Source organism: Mugil cephalus, chromosome 19, assembly GCF_022458985.1.
Source record: "Mugil cephalus isolate CIBA_MC_2020 chromosome 19, CIBA_Mcephalus_1.1, whole genome shotgun sequence".
Taxonomy (NCBI): Eukaryota; Metazoa; Chordata; class Actinopteri; order Mugiliformes; family Mugilidae; genus Mugil; species Mugil cephalus.
The window spans coordinates 11,065,627-11,085,873 of NC_061788.1; the positions used below are offsets into that span (position 1 = coordinate 11,065,627).

A 20,247-nucleotide genomic window follows, 5' to 3' on the forward strand; every position below is an offset into this window, starting at 1 on the left:
CAGTCCAGTCAAACCCCATGCAGTTGTCAGCCTCTGTTAGCCCGAGAGCAGAGCCAGAGTGCGTTCGCATCTACACAGGCTGACACACGTGCTTGCGTGCCCAGGTTTTTTCCATGCGCACGGAGTTTGGGCAGAAAGGCCGCTCTTTCCCTTTGAAATTTAAGACAAGCGCGTCAACAACTACACGCCGCTTTCCCCAAACGTGTCAAGTGTGTTATGAACAATTCTGCTGCCTCCTTGATTTCTTTAACCCCCTCCTTCTTCCGACCCTTCCCTGGCATCAACCCCCCCCCCAACCCCCAAAAAAGGAAGAAGAAGAAAAAAAAAAAGAAGACACACACACAGCGGCCAGTTAACAGTGTTTCTCTTTGTTCTTTGCCATACCTGCAGGGCTGCTGGAAGAAGTGGAGGATTGTGGGTGGGTGTTGTGTTTGCTTATAGGGTGGCGGCAAACAAACCAAGCATCACAGAAATACACAAGAAGAAAAAAAAAAGAAAAGAAAAAAAAACAGGAATGAGAGAAAGAAGAGGCAGAGGCAGATCGCCTGGGGGATGGGTGGCATAAACACCACTAGAGGTATCCTCTGTCTCTTTATTCTTCTCCTTGATTTTTTCTTTTCTTTTTTTTTTTTTTAAATTCTCCTCTTCTGTTGCTTTGTTGATATTCCCCCCCTGTTTTTTTTTCTTCCTTCTTCATACCAGAGTGAATGAAATTTCCTTACTCGCCAGAATTACCCTGTAACCATGGAAACGCTGGCGGTGAGAACATGGCGCCCTGGCATTCAATTTCAACACTGGTCCCTCCCGCCCCTCACCCTCCTCCTTCTCCTCCTTCCTCTGTTCTATTGCTTCCAACACCCTTCCACCACCTCCTCCCTCCACCCCCCCTCCCCCCAATCCTCCCCCACCACCACCACCACCACCACCCCCCCTCATTTACTCCTGCTTCAGGGCTCAGACAGGAAGCTCGCTCGAGCCAGCTCCTCTACAGAGGAGAGAGATAGAGCGAGCACCATGAGCAGAATGCCAAGTCTCCAGCAAATCCAGCTCATTAGCTCTCACTGTCTCTACATCTCCTTCTCTCTCCTGCTCTTAAAAATTGCCCCAACTTTTTTTTTTCCCCCACTTCCTTCCCCCACTCTGTCAATCCCCTTCAACCCATTTCCATTTGCTGTCCTCACGACTAGCTACACGGTGCGCGCCTGACCCCTAGTACTCCAAAAAAAAAAAAAAAACAAGTCACTGACTCCGCGGCGTCCCTCCAGCACTTCCACCCAGAAAGTCGTCAAAAACCAAATTGCACGCAACCCACACGTGAACACTTTCCACATTTCGGGGTCCCCGTTAGAAATCGACCGATATGGATTTTTTTTATGGCTGATACCGATTTTATTTTTTACACCAGAACTGGCCGATGGCCGACACGTGCTGCCGATTTTTCTGAGCCAATATTTGGAGGCCGATGCTGCTTTTTCTCCCTCCATTTGCATGATACAAATGACACAATGATAATAAAGTACCAATTTAACCAGAAACATAGACATTTATTGAGCTCAAAGAATATTTAATTGTCTTTTGCAGGTAAAAAGAGGTAGAGCACAGGCAGGGGTGATTCTAAAGTGAAAAATAAATATATAAATAACAAAAAACTGATACCAGTATATCGGTCCGACCTCTAGTCCCTACATGTTAGAAATTCCAAAATTCCATACTTTTTCCAGACTTTTTAAAAACGAATTTATGGCATTTGATATGTCACCAAATAATTTCCAGAAGATTATAGTTAGGGAATGTAGGTAAGAGCAAACCCAGATAAATTCAGTGCACGTTTTTTATTATTTTTATTGTAAGTTGCACATAAATCATCTATGTAGCCTACTGCTCTCACGTTTTCATTTTCCATACTTTTCCAGACCTAAAAATTTTCTAAAATCAAATTCCATACTTTTCCGTACTTGTGCAGGAACCCTGACATTTGCCCTCCCAATTCCGGCGCGTGATTTTTTTGCGAGGGAGCAAGTACGAGGTGCGTGACAAATCCCAACAGTGGCAGCGGCGCATGCTTAGCCGCCTGCAAACATGCGATCCACATTAGACGCTCGTGTTTGTAGTGTAGTTGACAAAGAGCCAGCTCACTGCAGCACATCAACGCACGGTGTGACAAATCCCCGCTGCAAGAAAACAAGGTCGGGCATCCGCGCAGGCAGGCAGGCAAGCAGGCAACTCGGCGCAATCGTGATAAATATAGAAAATGGAGTGTGAAATAAAACAATGATCTGATACATTAAAGCGGAGACATGCAAAAAGGGGCATGCTTCGAGAGGAAAACGCCCTGGACGTGTCACTTCACTAGCAGTCAGCCAGCAACCACCATGCTTTTGAGTTTTTACTGCCTGTTAATCAGAGGAGGAACACAGATGGCCCAGGGGGAGAAGCGCGCTGTAGACGCTAAATGCACAGCTAAGTGCAATAGGGCTTTACAGCATCATGATCCATCATTCATCACAGCCCGAGCTACAGGGAACAGCATCATGCCTGAAAGAGTTTAAAGGAACTGGATGTAATCAAGCTCGGCCGCAATTAGATTCAACTGAACGCTCACCGTTTTTTGGTCTCGCTGATAAATAGTCAGTTTTTAAAGAGGCAGGCCAATTTAAAATCTGATAGATTTAAAGTCTCGCAAGATAGAAAGTAGTGTAAGAAAATAGGGGGGTGGGGGGGAAAGTAAATGGTGAGCACGAATAATTTGTCTGAGGGGCTGCCACTGATGATGATTTTCATTATTTATCATCAAATCTTTTCTCAATTAATATTTTTGGAGCGTCCGATAGTGAAAATTGTGAAGGAGAACTATATTACCAAGCCCACGGTGCAGCCATTATGGCGCTTAATTAAGCTGTGAGCTGTTTCTCTAAAATGCGTCTGTTTGACATTTTTATTTTGCGAGTTCGTCTGAAAAGAGGCAGACGTGAAAACAGACTGCTGCGGAAAAAAACGCACGCGCATTTGTCACATTCCACGTGGGCCGCATCAGATAATTATATTTTGAGCTGAGGTAGATCACTTCGAATGTTTTCAGACAGATTCGGGTAAATTAAGGCAAGAAGTAAATGCTGCCTGTTAAATAAAAGTTAATTGAACAATTAGCCGATTAGGTGCTTATTGTTATTATTATTATTATTAATGATGTCACTCAACTAAACTATTAGTCCAATTAATAGCAGCTGCCGCTCTGGAATCTCTATGAACATGTTTCCCAAAGTGCCTCCGCACGTGCAAACGACGAGCTCCACTTCGTGTGATGTCTGCGTACAGTGAGGTAACATCCTCACAAATACATGTTTATTTCACCCCCACCCCCACCCCCCCCCACACTCTTTCCCCGATCCTCGTGCCACAGTGCTCTTAACTGCCGCGCCAACCCAAACACAAACGAGCAGTGATGGAACTGGGTCGCCACTCTCTCCTTTTATTTCCACCTCTCTTTCTCTCCGTTCCATCTTCCATATCTTACCCTCGCTTTCCACCTCTCTTTCTTTCTTTCTTTCTCTCCCTCCCCTGGCTGCTCCTCCCCCTTTCTCTCATTCCCTCTTCCATCCTTCAACTCTTCTTCCCTCTCTCGTTTGCGTCATGCTTCCCCCGACTGTGCTGGTGTGACGCCGCTAGAGGGACTGGCCGCTCACCACCACCACCACCGCCGCCGCCGCCACAATGGTGTGCTAACAAACACAAAGATGGTATTGATCTGAGAGGGAGAGGGAGGCGGGAGTTGAGCTGTGACAACACTCCGTCTCGTACATGATGACCCCTCTCCACACGTTCCCTTCCTCCCTGTCCCCCTCCCCCTCCCTCTCTCCCATTTGTTCATTTGTCTCGGATCAATAGCAGCAGCGGTCTTGGCGTCCGGTGGCGTCTCTGCAGTGCGCGCGCTACGAGCCCTCGCTGGGTGGTGAGCGTGTGTACAGTACGTGTACCGCTGCCACTTTACTAATTAGCAGCCCTGCTGCATGTCTGAGTGGAGTCGAGCTGGCCTCTTGTTTGCCGCGCGTGCGCGAGCGCCCGGCGTGTTGTGCGTCGCACACGGCGGCATAGCTCAGCGTGCACGTGCGCTTTTCTTAATAAGAGGGAAAGATTACAAGACTGCACAGATGGGCAGAAAGTGAAACAGAAGAAAGAGGGGCACAGAGGGGCGGAAGGGATAAAAATGAAAATAATGACGATAATATGTCTCATAGGTAGATACTTTAGTAAACTGAATGAAATGCAATTCATATCCTAATCTCGCCACACTCACATGTAGTTATGAGTCCAAAAAAAAGACACAAAGGTACATTCATAGATCATTATGTCGCAGTGAACTTGACCTTTGACCATTTGTTTTACCTCCTGGGAACCGGTTCATTTTTGTTCTCTGCGGAGGACATGAGTTTCTAATCTTTTGGGACTACCACTCAGAACCATGACTCATGAAGCAAGAGTCCTTGTATTGAATGCACTGTTGAGGGTGATGACAATCCAGTCAAAAATTTGAAACCCACCATCCACTATAGAGGGTATGCACTTCCGCCCAGAGTCATGTCCCCCTGAGTGGCAAAACATGGTGAAATGTAGCAGTAAATACCAGGAAAAATGTGGATTATCAGATCAAATTAAGGACAGGTGGACTCGACAATGATCCATACGAACTACCACATAACAAATGGTCCACGAACATTGACATGTGACCAGAAATCACTCCTCCTGATATTTACATGGACCTTACGTGACCTTTTGATACTTCATACAACACAGCTCCAATGGCTTTGTACTAGAGTACCCCATTAATTGGAAAAGTGGATTAGCCCCAGTTTCAGTTAGTTTCAGTTAGTTTTAGGTCATTTGAGTCAGGATGAATGTAGCTAAGTAAAAGATGCTAACGCTAAGAGCTTTACCGAGAAGTAACATTAGTCATACATTACTGTAGACGTTGAAAGTATAATGAGGAGATATTCCGTTTATTGTTGGAACTAACAGCTGTAACTACGCCGAAACAACAATATCAACATACATAACGTGACACAACACGAGAACCACAACACCAGGTTTCAGGAGCATATACTTCTCTTTTTCTTTGTCTTTCTGGGAACCCGTAAAAATATATTTCTGACTGGTTTGAAAAGCAGTCAGTCACACAAGCAGCTCTTCCGTTGTTTTTTTTTGTTTTTTTGTACAATTTAGACGGTATTAGAGGCTATGATTCAGACTAGTGCGGCTAACTTCCACGCTCATCTGTCACTTTTTTGCCACTCAGTGGAGATTTCCGCTTGCTCTGACGTCACGTTCGTACCCGCTACAAAGGACACTCTATAAATACTTAATATGAAATGTTTTCGAAAACACTTCCTCAAATTAGACATTTGTGAGAGATGTCGTCGGTAGCGGCGCACAAATCATGAGTTATTAGCGGATACGGAACAGTTTTGTCACATTAGAGCACGAAAACCCAGGTGTACGGTGTTGTGATGTAACGTAGAGGGCTGTGGGAGGACCTGCCGACAAAAGACACACACCTGCAGACGCGTTAGTGTCATGTAAAGCTCGCGCTACATTTTTTATGACACGCGCCTGACAGTCAGACTGACACGAGCATGTGTGGTTTTATGAACACCCTGAGGTGCTGGATGAGGTCTAAAAATGTCATGCAGAAGTATTAAACGGCTACATTCCTGCAGTTCCTGCTTTCCCGTCAACACAAACTGACAATCGGCAATAAAATAAAAAAAAAAAAAACAACCCTTCAGGTTTTGATATATTGCTATACTTTAATAGTATGTTATTCATTTATTGACTGATTTATTCGGCTGTTTGTGACATCTGGAAGCAGAGCTGCACGTTCTCGCTCTTTCGGGTTTTCATTTTTTATATTCCCTGAGTCACCTTGAATATTAAAAACCGATGAGAGGTGCGACTTTAAAAACAGCAAAATGTTAACAAGATACACACACATGTATATGTTAATATGCAGTACATGCTGCATGTCACTATAGTAAAGAACAATCATGTGGGGTTACCTATAATGAGACTTTTATAACACCACCTTCAATTTACATGGTAATTGCACTGGATGTATCAGGTACGAGTAAAATACCATTTTGTTCCAACAGAAATCCAATCCCAGTGAAGAACATACACATTATTTATGGGTCTGTCTCCCACACTTTTTCTCTTTAATTACACACTAAGCAAAAAGCGCATTTGGCCAATTTGTGCAAACTAATGTAACACTTAAATTACTTCTCATTTCTTCCACAGAACACTACTCCCTTGTTCTCCACGGTCATGTTTCCTCCCTCCTCCAGTTGGAATCACTGGTCAGTATTTAATTTGCAGTACTTGATTACCTGGCAATATCAGCCCGTGTTGTAAAGCGTTCCAGGAAAAATGATTCGGGAGATTTACTCGAGACAAACCTGCTTTTAATTTGGGGGGGAGGGAGAAAAATATCCTTTTCTTTGTTTTTTGCTGTTGTTCTGTTTAGAGGTGTAAAATATTAGCACGTACGTAAAAAGAGCGTGGGAATCATGGCGCTTTATTGCTCCTTCACGGAAATGGTTTCGTCGCCGTCGCTCTCACAAGGTGACAATTTCCAGGCAATAGTATTTCAATTTGCAGAGGACGATTCCATTAAATCATAATTGATGATATAATAGTCAGTGTTATCCTGCCAATCTGTCTTATCTTACCTTTCCTCTGCAGCAGTAAAGCAGGTAATATTTCAGATGAGGTCGCTCTATAAATGTCTACAACTCAGAAAGATTCATTTCACATCATCTTCCAAAAACCAGCCGTGAATAAACCTGAACTTGCTCTACAAGTTACAGCATCCCAAAGTTCGGGACTTTTCCCGACGTTGGAGACACTCAAGTCCCACTCACTCTTGATTATATACCCGAACCATAAAAAGCTTAGATTATCTTCTGAAGTGAATCAAGGTCCTGTTGGACAACAACCGCTGCCAAAACCGAACATGAATGCTTCATCTGTGCCAAAGAACAAGCTTGTTTGTCATCAGACATGCTGCACATTACCACGGAACCATTAGCCTTGCTAATTCTTGAATAATTAAAACATCAAAGCGGCTTTTTGAGCGCTGCTATCCCATTTGCTCGACGCGGCCAATTCCTCTGCATCGGTTTCGCGCGGTTTGACCGTTGCTGAGATGAGTGGTTATCAAGTTTTTTTTTTTTTTTTTTTTTTAAATTAAAGACATTAAGCCGGAGCTGATCGCCATCTCTCTGCGGCTGCTCGCCCCCAACCTGTTTCCTTAGATACTGTACACCACAGTGCTTTAAATATCCACTCTGAGGTGAGTGTGTTTCCTGAGATGTTCGCACATTTAACGTCGCATCAAAACAAAAGAAAAAGGACGCGTTTCTTCGCCTTCCATCTCTGTCCATAGTTGCACACTCACTCTCACGCTCTTGTGACACTCTCCCTCTAAATTTGACACCTGTCAGGCAGACCACTGGCACTGAATTTTTTAGTAAACAGGAAATGTTGTGGGCTTTTGAATTCAACAACAACAAAAACGAAGTCTGAAGTCTTTAATTTTCATGCTCAGTGACTTGTGTGTGTATTCAATCCCGGGGCTCACATTTCAGTTAATATTATCGGTTATTTTTAAGCCAGAAAACAGCAAATAAAACCTCAACCGTGCAAACCAGATTAATGCACATCTGGCAGGCACTGAGACCCAGAGAGACGGAGAGAGAGAGAGCGAAGGGCAGCGGTGACAGCAGGAAGGAGGAGGCTCGGGAGAGAGTGAAGGGAAGAGGGGGAGAAATCTGGAATCAATTAGGTGACTGAGCCGGAGTTGCTTGCATAGTTGTGGGGGTGAGTCAGGAAGAGAGGCAAAAGAAGGGACCAGGGTGTGAGCGCTGTGCCTACATGACTACATGTTTTTGTATAAACACAAGCACACACACAAAACGGGACCGCGTGCCTTCGAGTCAAGGCATCCACCGACGTTATCTCTATATTCGTCCGTTCCACCCGAGGGGTCATCTCTTTCTCCTGACTCGGACCGCCGGGGTCAAGTTGCAGCCAGAAAACTCTCCTGAGCTGGGAGGGGGGCGGGTGTCAAAGTGGAGGGCAAGAGGGGACGACTGGCACACACCCAGGCCATGACAACACAGCAGTTCTCAGTGTTACTTTACTCAGCTTCCACCCTCATTACTTCTCTGCAGATTCACGGCACTTTGTTTTCCATCACTGACTCCGGTGACGGAGGGGGGTGTGGGGGGGATTTCACTTTAAAAAGAACTCTGAAGGAGGAGGTTTTAAGGATGTGTCTCAAAAAAAAAAAAGCGGTTAGCATATCGTGCAGCTGAGGTCTGGTTAAACAAATGTGAACGCTCAGAATATATCAAGTCGCAAGTTTAAGAAAAACACTGCGGTTCATTTCGCATGAGCTCTATTATTATTGCTGCCTAGCACGCGAGTGACCTGGTTTGAACAGTCCACAGCACCTCTGTCAGTATGCAAAAAAAAAAAAAAGGAAAAAGAGATGGGAAGAGGGAGAGGACGGAGAAGGAAAAAGTAAGAAAAGCGCTGCCGTGTAGCATGTCCGCTTGCAAAACGCAGAGATTAACAGGAGGTGGAAAAGACGGAGCTGTAATTCTCGGAGGACGCGGCCTCTCTTTGCGCAAACACATTTCACGGACTCAAGCGGGGAGCAATCAACGTGGGCGTGCAGGAAACGGGGAAGAAAATAAATTATTGAAAACAACAAGGAGCGATCGCTAAATGCGCGCGGGTGAGCATCCGTTAAGGCTAAGGCTAGAAGACTGCCGGCTCAGATCCTCTCACGCAAAAAAAAAAAAAGACATCACTGAAAGTTTACGTTTTAATGCTAATTGATGTTTTCCGCGCCTCCACGCCTGACAAGCCTTTTAACAATTTTTCATGTATTTTTCATTCGGTAAACAAAAATGACACATACGCTCCTTGATTTATTGATCGCCTCACCAGTCGGTCCGGCGCTAATTTGGAGAGATGCTGCGTGTGATTCCAGAGCTTGTCATTAAAGAGCATGTTGACAGCGTAATTTATAATTTACAGGATGTTTACTGTATTAATGTGGAGTCAGTGGCGTAATCAGAGTGACTGAGGAGGATCTAGCAAGGGCTATTATGTCTACAACAAGAACCAAATGAGATTACGCCGGTCTGTAATATAACCTGCTATGAAAAAAAAAAATGACGTGTGAGAATGTGTGTTTAGAGGTTTGGTGCGCGTGATGACGGCGGTGAGAGGCATACGAGGGCACGGTTAGTGCGAAAGGGAGAGAAGAACAGAGGCAGGAACAAGAAAATAGTGGAAAAAAAAAGATGGCAGGAGAGCTATAACAGATAAGGTTAGGAAGTGGGAATGGGTTCTGTGTGATGGTGAAAATGAAAAAAAAAAAAAAGGAGTGTGTTTGTGTGTTGGCCTCTCAGCAACCCCGACAATCAAAAAAAAAAAAAAAAAAGAGCCAACTGCGCAGAGAGAAGCCAACAGAATTATCCCACACCCTTACGTAATTTGACAGTCACTTAGTTCATTCAACCCAACACACACACACACACACACACACACACACACACACACAAATCTTTTGATGTCTGGGATGCTGCGGATGGATGGATGCTAAGTGCTAAGTGCCAAGTGTTTTCCCATAAGTCACAGGCAAATAAATAAATGAATGGGGACGCGGGGTCTGAACCGTCTCGCGCACATTGTCATGAAAACACATTTCGTCTCGGGAGGACTCGCATAATCGCGATTAGCCTCTCGGATTTCAGCGCAGAATCGCAAGTAACAATTTAATTTAAAACATATCCAAAGTAAATTCTGTAAATTCTCAGCTGAACCACGTTAAATGGATATTAATTAAGACGGAGGAAGGTCCCTGAATGCTGGATTGTTCCTTAATATTCCATTATCATTTATTACCCATGCATTTCTTTCCTATACATATATATATAAAGAGCAGCTAGCATGTCTTTCTCTCAGTGTGCACTCACATCTAAGATGATTTTTACAACAAATTATATGAGTTTATTAGCTGACTATTAAACAATTACCCAATGACATAGTTATGAGTCATCTGCATTGTTATACTAACACATATTCCCTTCACAATTAGCGGTTTATGGTCCTCAATCTGCAGCAAACAATCAACCTATCATCTCATGTAGAAGTTGCCTCAGTCAACTGAGGCGATTAACCCTGTCTGTCTTAATACACGGGACGAAATAAGAACTGTTTATTTCTGCTGACATCGCCGAGTGCGGCGAAGACGGCCGAGGTATTTACAGTTTTATGTTGTCAGCAAATGTCCCGTGCAACTCAAAGAGGTGGTCAGTGTGAAGGAATCCCACACTTGTCTTGGATCATTTACACCTGGATTCATGCTTTATGAGCTGTGGATGGACAATGGAGCCAGACTAACCCCATTTTTACCGCTAAGCTCCATGGAGCTAAACAGGAACTTTCTGCTCGTTGCTCGCCGTGAAGTGGGCATGAATGTTGGACTGTCAGTTTTGGAGAGGTACGAAAATAATCGGACACTCCGTAGAGGTGTGGATCTGCCTGACAGACTGTGGTGGCTGCTTACGGGGAGACGCTACAGGCGAGAGAAAACTATTTTTCTTGCAGAGGTAAATTTTAAGATTTGGAGCCGTTCTGCCGCCATAAAATTCCTTCTTTTGTCCAAAAAACGTCCAAATTACGCAGTTGGATACACAATTTTAGGGAAACTAGTGCATGCTCAGTGACACAATTGCCTAATTTGCATATTTAAACACAAAACGTGAGATTCTAGGGAAGTTGTGTTGACATCTATTAGTTAAATAGTGGATTCCAATAGATGAATATATGAAATATTACAATATATGTCTTCAATGGCTATTTTCTCAACTTTTTCCACAAACTCTGACCATGAAGCTACGCATACCAATACCGAATCAATACTTCAGAAGTTTTTTTTTTAACAGAGAGATTTGTTCATATATCATTCATAGTCTCATTTAGATTTAGATTCCAAAATCACATCTAACACATCGACAAAATGACATGAGAATTCTGACCTGAATATTCAGATTTCTGTTCTAGGAATCTGTACAAAATTGGTGAATATGCAGATAAATACTACACAGATAAAACTGCATATTTAAAACACGCACCTTTCAGAAAATGTAAAATTATCAGCCGTTAACACATTTAACCCTATTCGCCTATTGTGTCCTATAAATATACAAAAGCAGACGTTTCTTTTGTTTTTAAATGAGATACAAGGATAAATAAACAGTTACTCAGCAGAAACCAGGCGGTACATTTTGTAAAAGAAGCACAAGAAAATATTCAATACCATCAAAAGGAACAGAAACCTTCACCCTTCCAATAATCCGCACTCTACTTCTCTTTTTCTTCTCACTGTTTCATGTTGTTTAGTTACCAACCGGTCTCCAACAACAACCTGACACTGAACCCTGCCCGTGCCTGTCCATACTTGTTTAATCCATGTGTTTAAATAAAGGTGAACTCACTTGGAATCGCATTATTTGTTGTGATTGCGCAACCCCACAGCCTGTCCTCAGTTTACGCCAAAGCACCGCATCGGAGGAAAGCTATTGATGAATGATCAACAGTGATGCGCCTGACTGATGGTTGCAGCAGGAGGCAGGAGAGTGGCTGCAACTTAAAGAGCCTTTTTTTTTTTTTGTCGTTGATGCTAACGGCCTTTCTTTTTCGGACCTTGAGATCGTGATTGTTGGTCAGGTTGAGCAAGGTGATGCTTCCTTTGATGCCCATTTAGTCAGTGAATATCCGTGGATGTCAAAATAATGCGACAGGGAGATAGTTGTCATAGTAGGGTCACAGAAGGAAAAAAAAATAGTTTATCTCAGGGGTCTTCAATGTCCAAACTGGTGAGAGATTAAGTAGGGACCCCCTACCTACTATATGTGTTCTATATCTATCAAATATTCATTTTTTTTTTATTTCAAACATGTAATAACAGTATATATACATATATATGAAATGAAAAGATAAAGTAAACGAAACAAAATTATCTATTTTGGCCTCAGTAGTTGGCTGATGGGAGCGAGATACGCTCTTAGCTTCTCTTATGCTAATATTGCAGCGTGCTGCTGGACTTCACCCGGGGACTGAATAGGCTTTCGGCCAATTGCGGGGAACCTGATAGTAACCTGTATCGCTAAATGTAGTGGAGATAACATCTTCTGCCTCCATTTATACCTTTACTAAAATATGTTGGATACGTGCTACTGTGTATTTAAAGAAATTTAAATTTGTGGGGGAAAATTAAAAAAACTAAATATATAAAAATGGCTAATCAACCAAAGATTTTGCGACCCCCTTACAGTACCTCCACAGTCCCCTTAGGGGTTACAGACCCCCTGTTGAAGACCTATAGTATTGATATTGAAATATGCTAGTATACGCTACAGAGAAAGGCTGTAAATATTCAGAATGACTAGAGTTTGACGAGCGTTCCTACTAACGCACATCAAAGCGAGACGCTTGCAGATTAAAACATAAGAGCGTGGTATCTTTAATCACTTTAGCATTTGCCTGAGTGGTGGAGCTCGCAGCGTAAAAAGGGACCGTCCCTGTGTGTTGACCCTCATGTTAAGCCACAGACACTTGAGCACCTCATTAGAAGTGAATGGGCCTCGAGGTGGGAGGCAGGGCAAGCTATTGAGAGGCTTAGCAGGACTCCACAGGGCTTCCTAACTGCCACTAGAGGGGAGACTAGAGAGGGAGACGCTAGAGACTCTCACTCTCTCTCAAGGATGAGGGAGAGATAGATAGTCCCCCACTCTTTCCAGACAGACCAAGTGGCAGTTCATTCATAGCAGTGTCTGGGGTGTCTGTGTTAGTCCTTGTCTGGTCCTTAGAGCACTTACAGTATGAGGACACATTTTTCAGTGAAGTCTTGCAAAGTACTGCAGAGATCAATAGTTTGCCAGTCAGCAAATACGTCTGGCGGCTGACATCACCAAGTCACTATTCATCACGTTGAATTTAATATCTGTATAGTAGCAGCACATGTTTCAAGTGCTGTGAGAACAAAAATGCTCAAATGGCAGCCATAAATCTATCGTAATGAGCAGCATCGAATAAAGTGGAATTGAATGTTAATGCGCTTTGATCCCCCTCTTTTTTTGTCTTCTTTCTTTCTTTCTTAAGCACAGCGGATGCGCTTTCAATTATTAACGGGAACGGAAAAACATGTGTTAAAATTAATGCAGTTGATAGATTAAAATATTCAATCGCAATTAATAGCGTGATTTACATAGCTAACACGAGATTAATGCAAATTTACCACACATTACTTTTTTCCTGTTAAACGTACCATTTCCCCAAGTTCTTATAACTTCAATTAACATGTAAGTGAACACATACACTTGCTCTATGCTAATGTTGGTTATTACTACTCAAACATTCCTGTACAGTGACAAATACTGTCCAGGATTTTCTACAGAAGAAATCATTTGGCCATTGTTATTGGAGTTAGTAGAGAGTAGTCTGGAGTTTGAAGATCTGAAGGTGAACTTGCCATTCGTGATCAATTTTTATTTATTTATTAGCAATTTGTGCGTGCTTGTTTCCCTGTTTTGGCTCGCACGACACCACGATGAAAGAACAGCCAATTATGAATCCAGCAAGGAGGAAAGCAGTGACGTAAACACCTAACAAAACAAACAGCTCCAACATTATTTAGTGTTTACCAGTCACTGTCGTCCCCGGTGTGACTGAATATGCTCCCGACTGAGAGCAGAGGCTACATGACAACATGCGGATGTTTCCAGTATGCAAAAATTTAGTTTTCCTCGTAGCTAATTGTTTTAACAAATAGCCGTGCTCCCCCCAGGACTATTGTGGAGACATTGATTGTCTGGTTACTGCAACAAAATCAGCATTTCTATGCTTGTGATAAAAAAAAAAACGCCAGGGGAAAAAATCAATTTGGCCGTTGCAGTCATTTGATGCAAGCTGAGGGGCCTCACAAACTGCAGATATCAAAGGCAGCTGGCTCGTCTTCAAAAAGGAGGATGGCAGGCAACAACAACGGTATTCATTCCATTTAATCCTCGACTGTTTATTTTAACGTATGCGCTTGTGGAGCTTCATTTTTAAGTCATTTTTCTCTTCTCTTCTAGCTTAAGGTTAGACTGGAGATTTGAAGAAGAGATGCCCTTATTTATGCTTTTATTTATATATATATTTATACGAGTAGTGTTTCTGATTATTATTTTCACATGATTAAAAGCCAATTATAAGTATGTAACTGTAAATGCCTCTAATGGCTTTGCAATAAGTTGCACATTGAAGACCAGGGGTCTTCAATGTGTTCTACATTAAACTCAGCCTTGCGTCACTTATTAATATACATTACTATTATCATTTTGCATTCAATTTTAAGTTATTAAATAATACACAGGTTCAAATACTATTATTTCTCTTAATTTCAAACATGTGCCTGAAAGATAACGTCTTCTGCCTCCATTTATCCCTTTACTAAAATATGTTGGATTCATGTTAATGCGTATTGAAAAAAAAAAACTTAAATTTAAAAGATATAAAAAATGTCTAATCAACCAAATATTTTGCCCCCTGCAGTGCCTCCGCGGCCCCCCTAGGGGTCACGGACTCCCTGTTGAAGACCTGCGATTTTTAGACCCTGAGATCTGATACCAAAAACATCTCACTATTATCACACTAGACCTCCACGGTGCTTTCGTGTGACTTAGCCCTCCTCACTATCAGACGCTTTTAAGTTTTCATTGTGCAGAGGTTATTGTGGGCCACACTGTCAGATAAATAAATAAAATGCACTTGGCGTGGAAACGTGAAATGGAAGTGTATTGCGGCTGCCAAACTGTCAGCCTGAGGCAGCATTAACGTCAGCCCACGATCTATATGCTTATATCAAACATTAATCTTGCATACATGCAGGCACGCCAAAGGTGGAGCTGAGCGACTCCTGTACGCGCCCGCTTATAGTGCTTTGAAAGCATCGCATAAAAGGGCTGTTAAAGTCCGACAACCTTCCTCAAGGTTGGAGGAATACTATTTTTTTTTTCTTTCCTTTTCCTGAAAGGCAGCTTCTCGTCACCGGCGCCTTTGTAAAAGGAGCTTTGTAAACAAAGTAAACAAAGCCCACTTCTTTTTCGGGATTTCTATTAAACCCGCAGTCTGCATTAGCGCTAAACTGTTGATCTTCCTGAGCGCTAACAGAAAAGTGATACTCTCATTTCCCCTCCTTCCTCCCCCACCTCCACCGTCCATCTCACAGCTCGCCCCACCCCTCAACTCCGTTTCACACTTTTTTTCACCGCTGTCTTCAACATTTACGCTCCCGGACTCCCTCCTGACCTCCCCTTCTCTCCCGACCTCTTACAAAACCCCTTCTAACCCCGTCCGTCCCCTCGTTTTCGTCTCCACGTCTCGTTTTCTCTCGGAGATACGCCCACACGCGCGCACGGATGCGCACGCACGCACGCACAAACACATGCACACACAAAGCTCTCATTCTTTCACTTTGTGGCTTTTCTTTCAAAACTGAAAGCTTGTGAAGGAAAAGCACACTCTCCTCCGCCCCTTCTCCGTGCAGCTGGGAAACTTCACCCCAACCATCACACACACACACACACACACACACACACACACACACACACACACACATGCACATAGGAGGTCAGGAGGTCATGGGCCACGCCCTGACAGCCCACAAGGGGAGGAGAGAAGAAGAGGAGGAGGGAAATCAGAGATTCTCAGTCCTTCCCCACAAATTTACAGACAAGTAAACATGACTGAGGCAATTTTTTCCTCAGTCCTTGTTTGCTGGCTCACTTTTCCCCTCTGCTCTCTCTTCAGCCCGTCAAGGAGGAAAAGCCAGAAGCTGAAGTTCCTCCAAAACAAAACAAAAAAAAAAACAGCAACAATTTTTCATCCGAATGTGCAAGTAAATCTGTTAGAGACTCATCCTTTCTCGTTTGAGATATTAAACGAGAGAGACGTAAACAGGAGGTGTGAAGCGACCGATTTTTTTGAAAAATAAGCGCGAGTTGTTTTTGAAGAAAAGAAAAGGAACATGTGCAGAACACCCCAGCCTATCTAACTGCCCAAAGAGAAATCACAGATGTTCTGCTCTCCCTCCAAACAAGCCACTTCTTTTCTTCTTTTTGAAGCATGAATTCCCGTCTCTCTCTCTCTCTCTCTCTCTCTCTCTCCCTCTCTCTCTCACACACACACACACACACAGACACACACCCTCCCTACATGTATCTCTGCCTTGTCCTTTCCCTCCCTCTTCTTCTCCCCACTCTTCCCGCCCCTCCTCCCCTCTTTTCTTGCTCTGTTTTTTTTTTTTTTTTTTTCGCTATCATGGAATTGCTGCTTTCCACATGTGACTCACTTTTTCACCAGCCAAAGCCAGACAGGGAGAGAGAGAGAAAAAAAAAAAGAAGTCAAACGCATGTGTCTCCTCATTGCCTCTCTGTTAAGTCCCTATCGCCAGCGTTCCTGCGGGGCCTCTAATAACCTCCGTAGGTCTCCCTCTTTCAGCGAGGTTGTTCCCCATTGAGACGTGCGTGTCAGCCGGGCGACCTACTTCCCGATTCAAGCGAAATTTGGGGAGGCTAATTATTCATTCCCTCCGTTTGAGTTTTTGCTCCTGAGAGCCGTTCCTAAGACAAACCCCGGAGGAATAAAGACGAAGGAGTAGGCCCTGATTGGCAACCGTACACCCACACCTTTTATTTGCCAGGGAACTGAGCGTGCTTGCAGACATTCGCCACCCTAACATCACAGAGCGCAACCCCAAAAAAACAAGGGAGGAGGAAGAAATAAAGCAACAAAGCCCGAAAGGAGGAGGAGGTGGTGGGGGATGGAGAGAGGGCTGAAAGAGGCGAGCGTCAGAGGAAAAAGCGGGTGCCAAGTAAAACTTGTTGACATAGGAAAGTGGCTTGGCAGTTGTTTTAGATGAAGGCTAGATTTTAATTTATTTTTTATTAAAATCACATTGTGAGAGGAAGCCGTTCCAGCATTTCTCCGTTATGACTCAATAAAGGTTGAAACCTGAGTTGTGCTTCTTTTTATTTCCCTTTTGCCAGTAAAGGAATGGATCTGAGCACAAAACAGTCACACTGTTCAACCTTTGGAGAAGGCCAGCGATGATGAATATATATTTTTCGATCTGCGAAAGTGTGAGAAGCTTCCCATGAATATTTCTCTTTGATAGCAGCCCACGAAAATAAAAATATATATATATTCAGATTCACCCGAAGTGTCTCTCACTTTCATTGACTTTCCTTTACACGCTTCCTGTACGTTTTTATTTTACCATGGCCGACCTCGGTGGCCGCCGTCTTGTTAATCTTTAACATCCAGTTCCTATTTACCCATTTATGACTGCAAGTCGTAACCTTAAATGCTTCTCTCACAAAACCCGCGTGGAAGGAAATTGCCGCTTTCACCCACATTACCAGGTCAGAAATGCGCTCTGCTCGGTGGCACCTGTTCTGTGCGACAGCCTTCAACATGCATCCAGGGAGCGTGTTCGCTGTGTGTAGTTTTTGTTGCTGTGCGTGCATGCAGGGATCACAATGACACAGTGCTGAGGCAGGGAGGGGAGGGGAGGGAGGGGAGGGGCAATCGCTCTTGTAACGTCACATGTGACAACTCCTGTTAATTTCCCGCCGCACGGCGTCATTCCGAGGATATCGGTGGCAGCGGCTCAGCGAAAAAAAAGCAACGCAGGAAAAGAATGGGGGAGCTGAGGAGAAAGGGATCATTACAGCTGCCACGTGGTAAACTTCAGCATGCCACGACGAACCCGAGAAAGTGTCGGCCCCATTATAACTTAAAGGTTATAGTGCACGGCATATTCAGCTGCTCGCTCGCTGTCATCGGCTTTTCCCTAAAAGACGGAGAGGCAGCTCTTCGGGATCGCCGGTCTGGATCTGGGCTGTGATAAGCAGGGAGGCGAAACGGACACTTGTCACTTAACAACTGCTGCCGTGAAGGACTTCTTCAGCGAAACTATTAATCCGCTTCGAGGAGAACCTAGAAGTAGAAGACTAGCAGGCTATGCTGCGCGGGATATAATAGCGCCATTAGGTGGGCAGGTGCAAATATCTGTCAATGTATTGGGGAGACTGTACGCCCACTCTGAGATTCAGCCAAAAAAAGAAAGCAATAAAAAAAAAAAAAAGGGAGAAGAAGAGCACATTAGGGGATTGGTTCGATGAATTGTTGCAAACTGTGGGAAACAGCTAGCCGAGCTCTGTCGCGGGGGTTACAACCAGCCACCTTGTTACAAACGCTGTGAATCTGGCGCTTTTATGTGTGTAAAATGTGACTATTTCATCATACACACCACCACATAAAAGCACTAATGACTGTTTTCACACTTCATTAAGCTGATTCCCTAAAATGTCAAGAATGATCGCTCGTTTTAACCGAAGGGGACACGCGTGCGTAAATACCTGTCCTGAATGATTTGAATTATCGCGCCTAGCGTCGTCCCAACTGATGGCAAACTGGCTTGTGCTCGTTTTCATTTGCCGTCCCTTTATTCTCCCGGGGAGCAACGAGCGCAAACGCCGACTGTCGGAGTGCATCTCTTTAAAACAGGTGCATACATTGTAATTAGAGCAAAGCGTATACCGGGCGTGGCGCTTTCTCGCCGAGGTAGCGTTTGAAATGCTCAACATGTCAGAGCCGCGCACAACGCAAACTCCTGCCCGATAGAAATATGAGCTCGCTCTATGTGTAAAATGCAAATCCAGTAGAGCCGGGCCAAGCCGCAGAACACACAGGAAATTATGCATGGCACTTATAACATAGGTAGCTGAGCATTCTTGCCAGCAGATCCATAACGGTAATAACCTCAATCTAACCTGTATTTCTGAAGCAGGTGGCAAGTGGTGAAGAGGGTTTGTCTCCACAGGCCAGATTATGAGTTCACAGCCGGACGTGGACAGATGGAAGCAGAGGTTAGCCTTCCCTCCTGCGCTCCGCTACACACACACATGCATTTGGCAGCCATTTTTCCACAGGACAATTACCTTGCGACCTCTGCCAGCCCACACATACACACCCATGGCCAATTACAGACACACTAAAGGAAAGATAACGGCCACAGCCGAGCCACACACAACCTGTCATGGTGTGTACATACACACCCTCCACAAAACCCTATAGCTCCAAAAAAAAAAAAAAAAAAAAAAAAGAGGCAACCCGGCTCTGTTTCTGAAGGACACAGCATCCAGCTGCAGCTTTCAAAACACAGAAGACAAACTAGATTCCCCCTACGTATTTGGCAGAGATTTATTTTCTGTTTCACCCTCTTTAAACCCACAAGTACAATTCACACTCTTGCCTTCTGTGTTGTTAATTCCATTATTTTCTCATAAACACTGCTGCTCTAATCCACTTGTTAGTCGCATATCTCGCACGAGCGAACCATTGAACAGATAATGGATATGCACAACCAAGGTTTCTAATGCACTCCGTCTGTATCTCGCTTTGCATTCGCATTCATCGTAACCCGCGATGACAGCAGCAATATGACGCTAAAAGACATCTGGAAGTAAGATAATGAGGAAAAGTGCTTTGCGTGCGTTTGATTTCTTAGTCAATTTCGGCAAATCCAACGCCGCGCATTCAATTTATGGAGCGTAATTATCTCTCCGCTGCCTCGTACCCCGGTGCATTTTTAGTTTGCAGTCTTTAAGATCATCTTTTAAATTAAATATGCACATAATTTCCTTGAGACAGTGTGGTTAAGATTCTCTGGAACAACATTCACCCCCAGCTAGGATTGATTCCAGTCAGAATCTTTTTTTTTTTCTTTTTTTTTGCTGAATTTCCCCTACTTTGTATTCCTCTCAGCTTTACTAGAGTTTCAAGAACCAAAGAGGAAAGCTCAGGATGGTGGAAGTCTTACACTTGCTCTTATATATACATATATACACATATGTATATATGTATATATATATATATGGGAAAAAATATTTGTTTGTTCATCTCCAGTGGGAGCTTTAATGTGAGGGTAGTACAAATTTCTTAAATGGATCTGATTGCCATGCACATGATAATAAATATTTCAGCATCTTCAGACGGAAATATTCTGATCATACAGCATGGATTAAACCGCCAACACCTGCTACGCGATGCTAAGTGAATAGCCCTCTA

At 43.7% G+C, this 20,247-nt stretch overlaps 1 protein-coding gene across 3 annotated transcripts in view; it reads right to left on the reverse strand.

Moving 5' to 3' along the window:
• LOC124996498 (mediator of RNA polymerase II transcription subunit 13-like) overlaps positions 1–20,247 on the reverse strand; it is a 72,944-nt gene that overhangs the window by 28,902 nt on the left and 23,795 nt on the right. The gene's annotated exons all lie outside the window — the stretch shown is intronic.